The sequence below is a fragment of the Arvicola amphibius genome, chromosome 12, assembly GCF_903992535.2.
Source record: "Arvicola amphibius chromosome 12, mArvAmp1.2, whole genome shotgun sequence".
NCBI lineage: Eukaryota > Metazoa > Chordata > Mammalia > Rodentia > Cricetidae > Arvicola > Arvicola amphibius.
The window spans coordinates 76,743,174-76,758,298 of NC_052058.2; positions in this window are offsets into that span (position 1 = coordinate 76,743,174).

Consider the following 15,125-nt stretch of genomic DNA (forward strand, 5'->3'; position numbering starts at 1 on the left):
AAACCACCTCAGTTTTAAAAGAAGGACAAGAACCCATCTCTGCAAAATTCAATAGGATGGGCAGCTCTTTTTTCTCCCTTCACACGGCATGGAGGCGAATGTTCGTTGCATCTAAGATGTGACTTCAGGGAAATTCACTGCCATGGGGTAGGAAGTATCACTTCCAGAGACACAGTGATATCCATACTGCTTTATACAGCAGGCTAAGTCTTTCCCTCATCCATCATGGCCCAAGAGCTGTCCAAGCCTTTCACAAGCTCCAAGCCTGTGTTTGTTCATGTGTGTGCTACCATGAAGAATCCATGTTTATAAGTTGTTTGATATTCTTCATGCTTCGCACCAGCTGATGCTCAAGCTGTGAGTCATGCCCACCAAGGTCAAGATGTGTGCTCACTCGACAGCGGAGTCAGCCAGCCCCTGGGACCACCCCAGCTCTCATTTGTCTTCTATGTGAGCTAATAAATTCCTGATTGTTCAAGGCAGTTCTGATTTGGGTTTTTAGTGGCCTGACATAAGCATATCCTAATAAAATATTGTGTTGTCTAGTAGGTTTCTGATTGTAACAATGGCTATCTACTGAACTCTCTGTCTTTATTTTGTAGGTCACAGGTCATACCTATCATTTGGTCTATTAGGAAGATGTCCTGGGGGCTAGAGAGATGGCTCAATTGGAAAAATGCTCAAATACAAGGCCCTGAATTGGATTCCCCAGCACTTCTGTAAAGCTGGGCATAGCAGCACATGCCTGTAATCCCAGCAACGGGGTCGGGAAGGGGAACAGAAGATCGCTGGAGCTTGTTGGACTGCTAGTCTAACAAAAATCAGTGAGCTCCAGGTTCACTGAAAGGCATTGTCACAAAAAAAATAACAATAAGGCGAAGAGAAATTGAAGAAGATGCCCAACATTAGCATCTGGCCTCTAGACACAGGTGCACGCACAGGTATGAATATCTTCACACACATGAACACAAACACATACACATACTCACACACAAAGGAAGGGTATCCTACCTATGGGTGTAAGACCAGACGAGGGAGGGCCTTTTGTTTGTGTTTCTTATATGTATGAATACAGCAGAGTACCCTGACAAGGTTACTAGGCTTTTATTACCTCCTTTTCTTCAACTTCCAATGAAGATGGTTATAGCAGTTACCTCAGGATCAAATGAAATGAGTAAAAAAACCAAATAAGTAATTAAAACCACGGATTCAACAAAATAGAATCTCATGTTTCATTTGTGCATTCAAAGATGCGAAAATTGAGGAGACACTTGTTCTTTATTTAGGAGACACTTGCTCTTTCTGCCTTGTTATCATGCAGCCCGTTCTCCAGTCTTATCCCTCACATTCCGTTCCTCTCTCGTTACTGTGGCTGGCAGATTCTCAAAAGATGTAAGAGCAATGTACCTTGAAGCAGCTGTAGTTTTGAGCCAGGGTTTTCATGTCCTGCGATGCTAACACTCTGAATGTTCACTGTCGGGTATGATGCTGTGCCTGCGTGGTAAGAACAAATCTGACCCAATGGCTCCAGTGAAGGAAAGAGAACGGAAGGCAAATGGGAAAAACACGCACAGAATCACTGTGGCCTTCTCTCTCTTCACGTCTCAGATGGAGAGGAAAATATGTTCAGTGAGGGCCACATCCAAAGTCCCCTGGTATGTTCACAGAGCTCTACCCTTTCTGTCCCCATTCCCTGCAGAAAGACAGGAGCAGAAAAGAAGGGTCTGCTGTGACTCTGTGGGGACATTTCCTAGAAGTCACCACACAGTGCTCCCACAGCTGAGTCCAGGTACAAATCCCAAGACCTTTTTCAGGAACAAAGGGACAACGTATCCAACCTTTACCACAGCCTGCGAAATGTGCCCATTGTGACGAGGACCGGGGCCATGTCAGGACAGGGCAGTTATTCGTACTGAAACCGCCATTTCTGTCTACTCGATAAGGAAGTTTTTGCCCTAACACCCAGCTGCTCACTCTATCCTTCCTTCTGCCAAAATGCACCTTGTATTTTAGGTCCATCAGTGGCTTGTTTAAAATAGGAGTCATCAAGACAGCATATGGAAAGCACAGAGCCACACCCTATTCTCAAGAATCTCCCTGTTCAGCAAAAGATGTTACTATCGAGTGACCGCCTTGTGAAGCCTTGCCTGGTTCACTGCAAGTGTTCAGTCTTCCCAGCTGTGATGTTTACGGTTAATGGCTATGGGATCAATAGGACTGGGGCAACTGGATGCCTGCTGTAGTGCTGCCCAGCTGTATAAACTAGAGCACGTCATCAAATCTATCTGTGTGATAGCCCTGTTTCCGGGCCTCAGACAGCTGCACTCACCTCTCATTTTATTATTATAAGAAAGAACATTGTGTATCGAGATTCCTTTCTATTCTTGACATTTCACTCACAACCCTTGTAGACGACAGCAGGGCAAGAAGCGATTGTTCGGAGTCCGATGTCGAAATGTCACTAGCTGAGTTTCTCAGGCATCCCCAGTTAACCAGTAATTCCAAGAAGACATCTTGTCAAGTAGCAAAGATTCTAAATCTGCCAGAAGCTTCCTAGGACCAAGAACAAACAGTCTGGAAGATGCATAAGCTTTCTTTGTACGAATTTGCTCATCTTCCAAGTAGATGTAAAGCAGATAACACTGTGACCATGGAGTTCAGATACGCAAATAGCTTCTTCATAAAAGGGCAGATCTTTTATGAAATAGAAAATCTGGGAAGGGGGTAGTTTTGGTTTCTTGTCTCATCCGCCACTAATTGGCAATTAGTTAAGTGTGAGTAAGATTTGATTGAATGGTTTACAGTTGATTCACTGGTTTCCTCATGGGAGATTAAAAGAGAAGTCCATGTTTCCAGTAAAAAAAAAAAAAATGCTCTGGTGTGTTAGATGAGGAAGGGAGGAAGGAGGGAGAACAAACAAAAAGGGGAAAAGAAATAGAACATGAACTTTCTATTTGTATCAAACTTGGCCATGTTGTGTCCTTCGGCACAGACCTGGACACCCGTGTTTAGGTTAATGAAGAAATTTGTTCTCGCATCTCAGCTGGAACTTGCAGGACAGGAAACTCACTCAGTGAAGGATGCAATGGTCTCAAATTAGCAGACACAGCCACGCCGATCCTCCCTTTTTTTTTTTTTTTTTTTTTTTTTTTTTTTTTTTTTTTTTTTTTTTTTTTTTTTTACCATAAACAGCTAAATGAGAACCGAGATGAATTATATGTGTGGTAAGTGGTAGCCTGCTCCAGGAGATGTGACAGGATGATTGAAAATCATTTTATCGAGGCTCTAAAAATATTAGCTACAAATTAAAAAAAAATAGCACCAAAGAATTCTAAGATTGCTCAGATTCCTGAGGACACCAACACTGCGTTAAGATTTTGCTAATTAAAAGAGCACATCCTACTCTGTGGTCTCACATTCCATTCCGCATTTGTTACACGGTCTGTCAAAACCAAGTCCCCAAACGCCAAAGAGCAAATGCACCTTGGAGCAAACAGCCTCAAAGGGCTGCAGGTATAAGCCAGAAGGATTTTCAGGACTTTCTATGTCAGTCAGCAAAGAGGAAAATATTGTGAATTCTGTTGGTTATGATACTTGGCTGAATGATAAAAGCAAATCTGATTCAGAGTCTCAAATGAAAAATAAAAACACACAGCAAAGGGGAAAAGCCAGGACGAAATCAGTGTGGCCTTCAGTCCTGATTGGATCCACGTAGCTTAGCTGCCTTGTCAGTCTCTGCTCCCCCAACATTCTTCCCCTGCACCAGCCTTGTTTGCTGGGTCCTTTCCTGCGGGGAAGCTCCAGACCACACTATCTGAAGAAAAGGGAACCTCTCTCTCTCAACTGTTTTCCCGAAGTAGAATAGATGAGGTTTCCCAGACTCTCTCTCAGCACCTCCTCCACTCTTCCACTAAAGGGCTGGGGGCGGGGGATGTAGTTTCTGGGCCCACCTTCAACACAGTTACTGCGAACCAAGAGTGGAGGCTTCATTGACCAACCACGAGAAGACTTATTTAGACCTGGGGTGGAAGTCAATTCCACCCTCCTTACCATCAGAATACTTAAGATTCTTGAAGTGCCATAAAGTCCAGTAACTCTTAACGCTGGTAGAAGGAGGGGAGGTGAAGGGGAGATCAAGGACGAATTCCAAGGAGGCAAACAGCAGGCGTCCACTACTGTTTGAGATTGTGTAGAAAACAAGAGTCAAGGTTCTAACTAATGCGAACTGTGTGGAAAGCCTACAAATAATCCTTAGGCTCAAAGATGTGAAAGCTACAAAACTTCTGGAATACTCTATGGCAGGGCGCAAGGACTTTCCAGGATTCCCCTGTTGGTGTTCCTACATGTGGATAGGATTCTTCTCTTCTGTGACTTTCTTTCCTCTGTTTTAAATCTACACTGCAAAACAAGCCTTCCAGCAGCTCCTAAGCAGGCATGGGTGCCTCCCCTAGAAACGACCAATCCTGTTCTCTGGGTCCCAGTTCCAGAGTTCTAGGAAAGGGACTCTGAGTTTGGCTCTTGTGGTTCTCCCTGGGTAGGAGTTGGAGTTACATTTTAAAGAATTATTCCCGAGGGCCTACTTCTGTAACTTTATGGACAGTGAGATCATTCGCCAGTTCCCAGAAGGGGGGTAGCAGAACAGGCCATGCGGTGAGAGGCCCGAGTTTACACACGGATGTGTTTTGCATGATACTGGGCTCGTGAGACATTTAGAGTATAAACTTTGTTCTCAATGTAAATAAGATCAAAAGAAAACAAAGCAGAAAGAGGAAGAGGAGGAGGAGCAATATCAAGCCACAGACTTGGAATAAAGAAGCAGGAGAAAGCTCCTATTTTCCCCCAGTTCTTGACATTTCTGGCATCTTCTGTATTCCAGTAACACTTTGTACCTGTGCCTGTGAGAACAGCACATCACAGTACCACAGCTGTTTCCATGAGCATTCCCTGAAATGACAGCATTCTCTTCAAACTGGAAGGGGTTTTGTTATTCACGCACCCGGCAGCTACACTAGTTCTTACCTTGGCGTTAAGGCTTAATCAGATTATCATATTTATTCAATGAGTGTATTAATAAATAAACAAGTCTCAAATTATCTTATTCCTTCATCCACAGAACATTTCAATAAAGGCTTTATTTGAAGACTATCTTAACAGTTACAGAAAACATCAAATGTCAAAAATTTTTGTTTCCTTAAGTTTTGTGTTTAAATAAAAATACATTCAAAATATAGCCAAATGGGCAGTGGCTGGAGATGGGAAAAAGATCCCTTAAAAAGTGTTTTCTCATCGGGACAGTGGTGTTGCACACCCTTAATACCAGCATTCTGGATCTCTGAGTTTGAGGCCAGCCTGGTCCATAGAGCAAGTTCCAGGACAGCCAGGGCTACACAGAGAAACCTTGTCTCAAAAAAAAAGTGTTTTTTAAAAGTATATAATTGACTACTGTCAATTTGTAGCTTTCTCTTCTATGTAAACAAAAAGAATGTCAGCATTGTGTATTTGTTATGTAGTAACATTCACTTGTTAATAATTATTAACTTCTGTTTAGAAAATGCTTTCCAACTTTTCCTTTCACATCATAGTACACCTGAAAAAAAAAAAAACTGGATTATTCAGTCTAGATCACTGTGGTTTTTCCACGAGGCCATCTTGGGTGTGAGGTGAGTAGATAAAACTGTGGCTCTGCTAAGTCTAGGCAATGACAGAAATCTTGGCACATTTTCTTATGAACTGAACACGATAGATACCGTGGAGAGTAGATACCGTGTGCTTCTCTTTTCCATCCTGGAGGCCTCAACTCCTTATGGACTGAGTGAGCATTAAAGAGGAGCTGTTTTGTGAAAGTCTTCTTTTAGGTAAGTCCCTTTCAGCTCTTCTGGCTATGAGATACACACACACACACACACACACACACACACACACACACACACAAAGGATCATCTTTTCAAGCAAAATGCAGGGGATGATGATTTTAAATAATGCCAAGTTACTACAGTCTCCAAAGCATCAGCTATGAGAAACTGGAATTTCTAGATATCTTTTTAATGTGTTTTCTTTGGTTCGAACTCTATGTCTTCTATTTTCAGAAATGGCCAGATCTACAGTTCTAGGGATGCTGAAGTCCATTTCCCGGTGGGAAGGGGAACCCTAGAAGACCCTCCAGTGGCCCTTCAAAACCTGAGATTCTCGTGCCCTTCTGCTTAAAACTTTCCTGCTGTGCATTCACCAGCACCACACACTCAACTCCTTTCGGGCCCCTCTCCGCATATGCATACGCGTTTGCATCTGAGTTTGCATACACAGTCCCTCTTCTGGCACCGGTTGGCTGGCCACACTGAGGCTGGGTCGGTTTCCTTCCCCGTCCATCCATGCCTTGCACAGTTTCTTGTGGTTTCTAGCATCTCCACATATCGTCACCCACTGCAGAATCCTAGAGGCACCCTGATTCCTCTTTGACCACAGCTAGCCCCTCCTAACCTCCTTTGTACACTAGCCACAAAGTCATATTTCTTTAGCACACAAGCTTCCGTCTCGCTAATGTCCTTTTCAACTCCTTGCCAAAATGATCTTAAAACTATGAATATGAGCTTCTCCTTTTCTTGTTTAAAAATCTCCAGTGTGGTTCCCCATCTCCCATAGGGAAAAACAAAAACTCATCAGCACAGCACACAGGACTCCTCTATAGTTGCCGAAATGTAGCTGCCTTGCTTTGTGTCCTTGTGCTACCCCTCAGGTTTATATAACTTTAGTGTCTCAAGTCTCCTCTGTCCTCTCAGGCTTCTCTGCTTGCACACCCTGTTCTCTCTACCTGGAACAAATGTTCACAATCCCATCTCTCATGCTGAGAGGAAAATGATTAGCATCAAGAGCTTCCTCGCGATACATCTTTAACAGAACTTTCCCCACGCCTCTGGCCTGTCTGGAGTACACTTCTGTCGCAGAGGCTGCAGAAGTCTGGTCCATATTCCTAGCTCTTAGTGCTCCAGGCCACTCAAGCTTGCTGTTGGCAAGCCAAGTTTGTCTGCCAAGGATGCTCGGTGTTTATCATGGAACAAACTTCAACTGATAGGAATGACGTCCCCAAGAGCAACCTCAATCCATGATTGGTGGAACCTGAGGTATAAATAGTTTCCACTATTTATACCTCAGTAACGACTCTCCCAGGTCCCACCAGTGGGATTAAATTCCCAGTGTGCAGTGGGAGCTGCCTTGACACACCTCCCCTTGTTGTCCAGGTTCCATTTCCCTCCCCTTTGATCCCTCCCCGACTACAATTCCCTTTACATTTTGTTTATTTACATTTGAACTTCTGTTTTAAGATCTTTCCTGAAGCAATCTCAATTCAGGCATCCTTTCTTGCTATGTTTCCCTGGCACTGAATACATATCCCACTGTATAAATAATTTTAAAATGCAATAGTCTGTTTCCCAATGCCATTAAAGAATTGAAATCAGGAAGTGTATATAATTCTTTCTTTTCCCACAGGTAAAAGAACTGCTTGATGATGTTACGACGTCTACAAATGCTTACAGAATCAAAGAGCTGTTTCTTTTTCACTTTTTTTTGCAAAAGGATTCTGATATGGATGCAATTTTCAAAGCATGAATAAAAGAAGAGGAGGGAAAATATAAAAAATAAAATAAAATTGGGTTATGATCATTAATCAAGCATAAAAGTGAAGTCTGAGAAATAATTTTTTTAAAGATTTATTTTATTTAATGTAAATATTTATTTTATTTAATGTAAATAAAATAAATGTATGTATGTGTACTATGTGTGTCTGGTGCCCTAAAAGGCCAGAAGAAGACATCAGATCCCCTAGACTAGAGTTACAAATGATCATGAACCACCATATGGGTGCTAGGAATCAAACTGGTTCCTCTAGGAGAGCACCAAGTATTGTTTTAACTACTGAACTATCTCTCCAGAAGTTAAAACATAATTATCCCATTGTTACTTGAATTATATTTAAATACGCATACTATATTAAATCCTGTTCAAAGAAGTCTTCTGACTACCTTATGCAGGCGCAGTTAGCTCAAGGATCGAGGGCAAAAGATCTCTGTACCTCTATATTCAGTATCCTAAAGAGACTGGAGAGGATAGCAACACTGTTGCACTGGGTTACTGAGATGCTCAGCAAAATAATCCACGGAAAGCACTTTAGACAATGCCTGCTGTATTGTTCTCTACTCATGCTATTTCTGTTATGACAAAATTCATGATAATGTTGATGCCTTATGAACATTAAAACTCCAGGATTAAAAAAAAATAACTGCAAGTTTTTTTTAAAGGTTATTGGTCAGTTCTCCAACTTTTGTTAAAATAACAAAAAAAGGCCACTTATGTAACAATCCACATATATTTGCCTTTAAAACTGAACAGGACTGGACATGTAGCTCAGTGGTGGAGAGTTTGTATAACAGGCAAGAGTCCCATGTTTCATCCTCAGCACCACAAATAATAAATATAAATATAATATAAAATACATTATTATTTTTTAAAAGATCTATTTATCATTATTTTATGTGCATAAGTGTTTTGCTTGCATGCATGTATGTGCACTGTGTGCATGCCTGGCACTTGCTGAGTCCAGGAGTAAGGCTCTAGAGCCCCCGGAAATGGAGTTGTGTATGACTGTGAGCTGAACCTGGTCCTTGGCAAGAGCAGCAAGCACTGCTAACCACCAAGACATCTTTCCAAGCCCAAGCCAATTCATGACTGGTTCCCAGGTAAGACAAGACACCAGTGACTATACCTGACCAAGACCAGGAGTTTCGGCACCAAGCAGATACAGAATCAGGCCCAGGCTCCTCATCTGACATTTATAAGCCTCCCGCTCTCATCTCTCAGAGGGAAATGCTTTCAGCACTCAGAGATTAAAAAAAAAAAGTAGTATACTTAAGAACTCTAGCCCAGTGCTTGTCATGATGTAAACACTTAATAAATGTCAAATTTAGACCTTGTTACTAATAAGTCAGAGAACCATTATAGAAGTCATTATGTTTACTAGGAATAGATTAAAAAACTAGAAGTTAATTTGTCAAATTAATACGGTGATCTATGCCCTACAACCAAGCTGGACTGAATCCTGCATCTGGCTACCTGATGGCAAGGGACTGGAAGGAGGCCAGAAGCAAGGGTAATTAGGAAGCAGTCCAACTTAGAAAAGCCAGTCCAAGGTAAACAAGCAAGCAGAGTGGAGGCACAAGCCCAGGGTCCCATGCCAAGTGTACACTAAGCATTGTTTCAACAGCAGAGGACTTCAGTGTGGCTTTCATCATAACTGGATATGTAGTACTGAAGGTCACATCTCAGATGTTACAGGAAGCCCTGAGGAGTTGACACTATGGATTTATTCTGATCAGCAAGAGCCATCTAACTGATGGTGTGAGAATTATAAAAGCCTTAGTGAAGAAGAAAAACATACAAAGTTACCATAACATTCTCAATAGCAAAAGACGGTCAATATGGACACCATAAACCATGTCTTTTAGAGGACAACATACTTCACAATTCTGAAATGAAGACAGATACAATTCTATAGTAGGGAACTAAAGGTGGGAAAGCAGTTTGAAGAAGATAAAGATTCCTGTTTACTCATCTAACAAGGATTTATTGAGAGTCCTTAAGACAGAGTGGAGAAGCCTGGACTGCACCAAGATTGGAAGTCGGGCAGACAAGGATCTTCCTGCCACTTAAAAGCTACATGAACTCAGCAAATAGTTTCCTCTCTCTATCTTGCTTGAGTCACTTATACTAGTGGGGATAATTACAAACTTTAACTGATGACTGTGGTGATATACATGCACACAATACACAGTACCTACCTATCAAGATAGTTAAACAGATAGAAACAACACTCTGCAGAGCACAACAGAGAGGAGGAAATGAAATATCAAGGATACAGTATACTTCTCCAGGAAACATTAAATTTGACAATGAAAATCAAACCTTTATGAAAGAGATAACACCTGAAACTGGCCTTGAATTGGGATTACAAATTCAAGGACATGAAACAGCAAGAGGAACCCAAGATCAGGGCTCTACATTCTATGTGTCATAAGAGCCACGTTTTGGGCCAATGGGATGGCTCATTAGATAAAGGTACCTGCTGTTAAGCCTATGACCTGAGTTCAAACTCCAGAGCCCATATGGTAGAAGGCAAAAAGTGATTTTCACAAACTGTCTTGTGGCTTCCACATGCATAGTGTAGCACAACTGTGGACACAAGAATGCACACACAAACACACATGCATGCATGCACACACGACACACACAAAGAATACACAAATGTTTAAGAGGATGTACATTTTATGCTATACTGTTCACAATAGCAAGTACATAGAACCAACCTAGATATTCATCAACAAATGAATGGATAAAGAAAATGGATATGATAGAATCTTATGCAATAAATAAATAATGAAATCATGATATTTTTCAGTAAAATGGATGCCATTTAAAATAATTATGCTGTTTTCTAAATTCATTCATTTGCCTGCAAATTTCAAGACATCATTATTTTTTTCTGCTATGTAGCACTCCATTGTGTAAATGTACCTTATCCACTCTTCGGTTAGGGGACATTTAGGTTGTTTCCAGGTTCTGGCTATGACAAACAATGCTTCTATGAACATAGTCTTTGTGGTATGCTTGAACATATTGAGTGAGGTAATCCAGACCCAGAAAGACAATTATCATATGGACTCACTCATAAGTGGTTTTTAAACAAAAACAACAACAAAAAAAAAAAAACACTCTACAAATCACAATCCCAGAGAGCCTAGACAACGAGGACCCTAAGAGAGACTTACATGGATCTAACCTACATGGGAAGTAGAAAAAGACAAGATCTCCTGAGTAATTGGGAGCATGGGAACCTTGGGGGAGGCTTGAAAGCGAAAGGGGAGAGGAAAAGGGGAGCAGAAAAAAATGTAGTGCTCAATAAAATCAATAAAAAAATTCCCTACCACTAGACAATAAAAAATAATTTTCAAAAAATTGTGCTAACCAAAATAAGCCAAATTTAGAAAGCCAAACTATGTTTTCTCTTGTGCAGAACCTAAATTTTTTAATTACATATGTGCATATGTGTTAGTAGATCAGGAGACTAACAAGTGGATTGGGAGAGGGGAGCGAGAGCTCCTAAATCAGGAGGGGTTTTAGAGGGCAAGGGGACAACTGTAGTAAGAAAGAATTTGAGACTAATGGGGGAAACAGAAGGAACAAGGTGCGTGGGGACAGGAAATGGTGAAGGGCATCAGTGAAGGGGGACAAATGAGAACAAAGCATAATAACACATGTATGAAGATGCCATGGTGAAGCTCAGTGCCTTGTACATTAAGCTAGTAAATCAATTGTAAAAACCTCTTCATCTTATAGGCCTTAATTTCCACGTGCACCATTTATTTTCTAAATCCCCCTGGCCTTTCAATTTGATGTATGCACTATTTTCCCCATCTTATTTTTGATAATAAAATATATTAGCTTTATATATTTTTTTATATTTCACTATGACTATCTAGAGTCACCCTACCATGCAATAGTATCCAGAACTTAGTACCCACTGGGTAACGACTGGCATTGATGGGACCCAGTGTGATATTTCAGTACATGCATCCACTCTGTCCTGATGAAATCACGGCACATAGCATTCCCTCTAACTCCTTATGTTTGGAGCCTTTGGGATCCTCCCTTTTAGTTCTTCATAAAATATGGAATAGTCTATTATAAGCTACACTCAACCCCTGCTTTGATGCTTACTATCCAGCCCCCTTTATTCATCTCCCACCTCCCCAGCCTCTACTGATTAGTATTCCTACCACATTCAAGCTGATGTGTGTAACTTTCTCTTGTGCGATCAAGCACATAGTCCTGTTTTTCTGTGTTTGGTGTCCAATTTTAACACAGATAAGGAAACTGTGATGTCCCAATGCATCAACCAAAAGTTTCAGAGCCCAGACAGAAAATAGAACTGTTGACTACTTGACCAATGTTCCTTCGACACTGCGCCGCTCTCTCCCTGGGCACTTGGGAGCCACTAAAGTATTTTTGTTGCACAGGACTTTGGATGACCTGCTTGGATTGCTTTTAGGGCAGAGGACTGAAGTAAACAGAATGAACATTTCAAAGTGGGCAGTGGCTCATAAGGATGCCCTGGAGAGAAGGGACACGAAGGCTGATTCTAGACTGTTAAGAAAATAACTTGCAACCTGGAATGAAGACAATAAAACACACTTAAAAGGTTTCAAGATGCCTTATGCATATATGTTGGATACGAACTTAATATTTTGTAATCAATAACCTTATGGGTTCTTCACTGCCCACAAGATGGATCTAGGCTTTAGTGCTAAGTACCTGGTACAAATAAATCATCAGTGTGGCTATGTTATGAGAAAATTAATGCTCAGAATGAAACGTGTGTAAAACCAACGTGCTGCACAAGCTATCCCAGAAACTATGCCAGATGCCCAGCTCCTGCATCAAGTTGTAAGAGACAAGCCCAGCAAGCTAAAGAAGCACCCGGCAAAGCAACTGGCACTCTGGTCTGATAGGTGCCTCAGTCAAAGTGAAAGTGGGAGAAACTGGAACTTTAACAGGTTGAGACTGAGTTTAGCCAACATGAATATTTTCCCCAAAATTCAGTATCACGGTAAATACTGAGCTTAAAGCTCTACGAGCGATAGCTAAAGTGCTATGTTGAGTATGGTGCTGCAGTTACCACACTGGGAAATAAGTTAGCCTGGAGCTTGTTTTCTCTAATAACTTTGTGAGTTTATAATTTATTGTGATAGCTTGTAGTACTGGGAGTTGAATCCAAGAATCCACTTATGTTAAGCAAATGATTAAACTCTGAACTGTATCCCAAATCAAATTCATGATTTTGTATTCACATGCATATATAATGATTTTTATGAGCTTTTATAAAACTCAGAGGGGATATAATAATGGCACTTATGAAATGAGAAATGTATTTATTCTAGATTATTCATTCCTGTTAGGCTTTATTGTGCTTTTCTTCCTTCTCACTCAATCAATATGAAGTTATCTCTAATTTAGAAGTAGGATGAATGATGATCGTCATTAGCAAACCATCACTTTTTATTATTTGTGTTTTAGTTATACTGGGGAGAAGATGTAGCCCTTTTTTCTTGTATAAATTGTCCTTTCTAAATAATTTATGAAGTTAATTTACTAAATGTGGAAAAACGCATTACCAAATGGATAATGACACGGATAAGACTTCCATGACCCACAGACAGATGGGAGGATAGGGATCAGGCTGTCTTTGAGGTCTTTGAACACCGAGTAACCTATGAAGTGAAGAGATTGAAAATACTGAGGTGATTCTGACATAAATAAATCTGGAATAGTTAGAATTGCACATTTAGTGGCCATTGTAGAATTATGTGTGGCACTCCTAGCTCCTCAAATATCCCATCTTACCAACCAGCCTGGAAGTTGCTGAAATTGATGGGGTATAGAGTATGAACACATTGACAAACAGTTCGGCACCAAGAGTGCTCAGTTCCTTCACTGTTGCTTGTTGTTTGGTGTTTGTTTGTTTGTTTGTTTGTTTGTTTGTTTTGGTTTTTCGAGACAGGGTTTCCCTGTAGTTTCTAGAGCCTGTCCTGGAACTAGCTCTTGTAGACCAGGCTGGCCTCAAACTCAGAGATTCGCCTGCCTCTGCCTCCCGAGTGCTGGGATTAAAGGCGTGCGCCACCACCGCCCGGCTTGTTTGTTTTTGAGACAGGGTTTTTCTATGTACCCTGGCTCTCCGGGAACTCACTGTACACCAGACTGGCCTCAAACTCACAGAGATCTGTCTGCTGCTGCCTCCTAAGTACTGGGATTAGCCTCACTTTTTCTTTACAGCCAAGGCGGTGTCTTTTAATGTGCATTTTTATTATTGTCCATTGTTAGTTATCTTCAGCTCTGGATCAGTTTTTACAGAGCATGCTATAGCTCAAATTTTCTAATAGTTTTAAAGAAATTTTTAAGATTTTAAACCAAGTTATTGGTTTAAAAGACAAGTACGTGTCTCATAAAATATATTATTTCATCAATATGTATTTGTAAAACATGTTATAATGCATTGGTCTAGTCAACAGTCCAATTTAATAGAGAGAATATGCCAGAAATTAGAGAAGGGTAGAGGAAATAAAAGCCGTCAGCCTGTTGAGCAGATCAGTTCCCGGAGACCAGTCAAGAAAGAACTCGGAGGAAGTGTGATTAGTGAGGAACAAACCCCACAACAATCCATCAAAGCATCTGCTTAAAAACCTGTACATCCCAATGGACAATGGCGAAACATGACAGCTAAGCACAACTTAGTGATCACAAAACAAACCAGAGTTGGGCAAAAAGATGCTGACATAAAGCTCACAAATATTATTCATATGAGGAGAATATCTGAAAATGTAAGTTATGTATAAGTAAATGGTCCTATAAGGAATTTTTATTTTTTATTGCAGAATACTACTCCAAAATGAAAAATAATATCTTGCAGACTAGGAATAAGACAACAAAGTATGATTTTAAAAAACTTTAAGGGAAGAAAAAAGGAAAGGCAAAAAGAAACATATATGTGCGCTAAGTATACTATAAAGGAATAAATGAAAGTTCTAGATTTCAACAAAGAACTTAAGATTCAATTGGCAATAAAATTAAAAATTAAAATTAGATCAGATATTAAGATCTGAGTGTGTAAAGATTTCAGATTGAGTCCTTACCCAGTTCTACAAATATGGTCTTAAAAGGAATAATATCTTTTATTTCTGTAATGTCCTCCTAACCTAGTCCTCTGGCTCTCAATAAGTAGATTCCCAAGAGTGTGTGTCTCTGTGTGTGTCTGTGTATGTACACACATGTACTACATAAGTACACACATGCCCATTTGTGTATATTTGAAGATGAGTTGGCTTCTATTCTAAATATAGAATAGCTAAATCATTTTAATAGTGGCACGCCATGTTAAAATAGTATTTGAGGTGGACTTATCTAGCTGAACTAGACAGATACTCTAAATCAGATCAGAGAAAACCTGAGGGTAGGAACTCCACTTAGAATTAGGAAAATTAACCCTCCTCTGTATTTTATTAAAGTTAAGTATCTCTTACAGA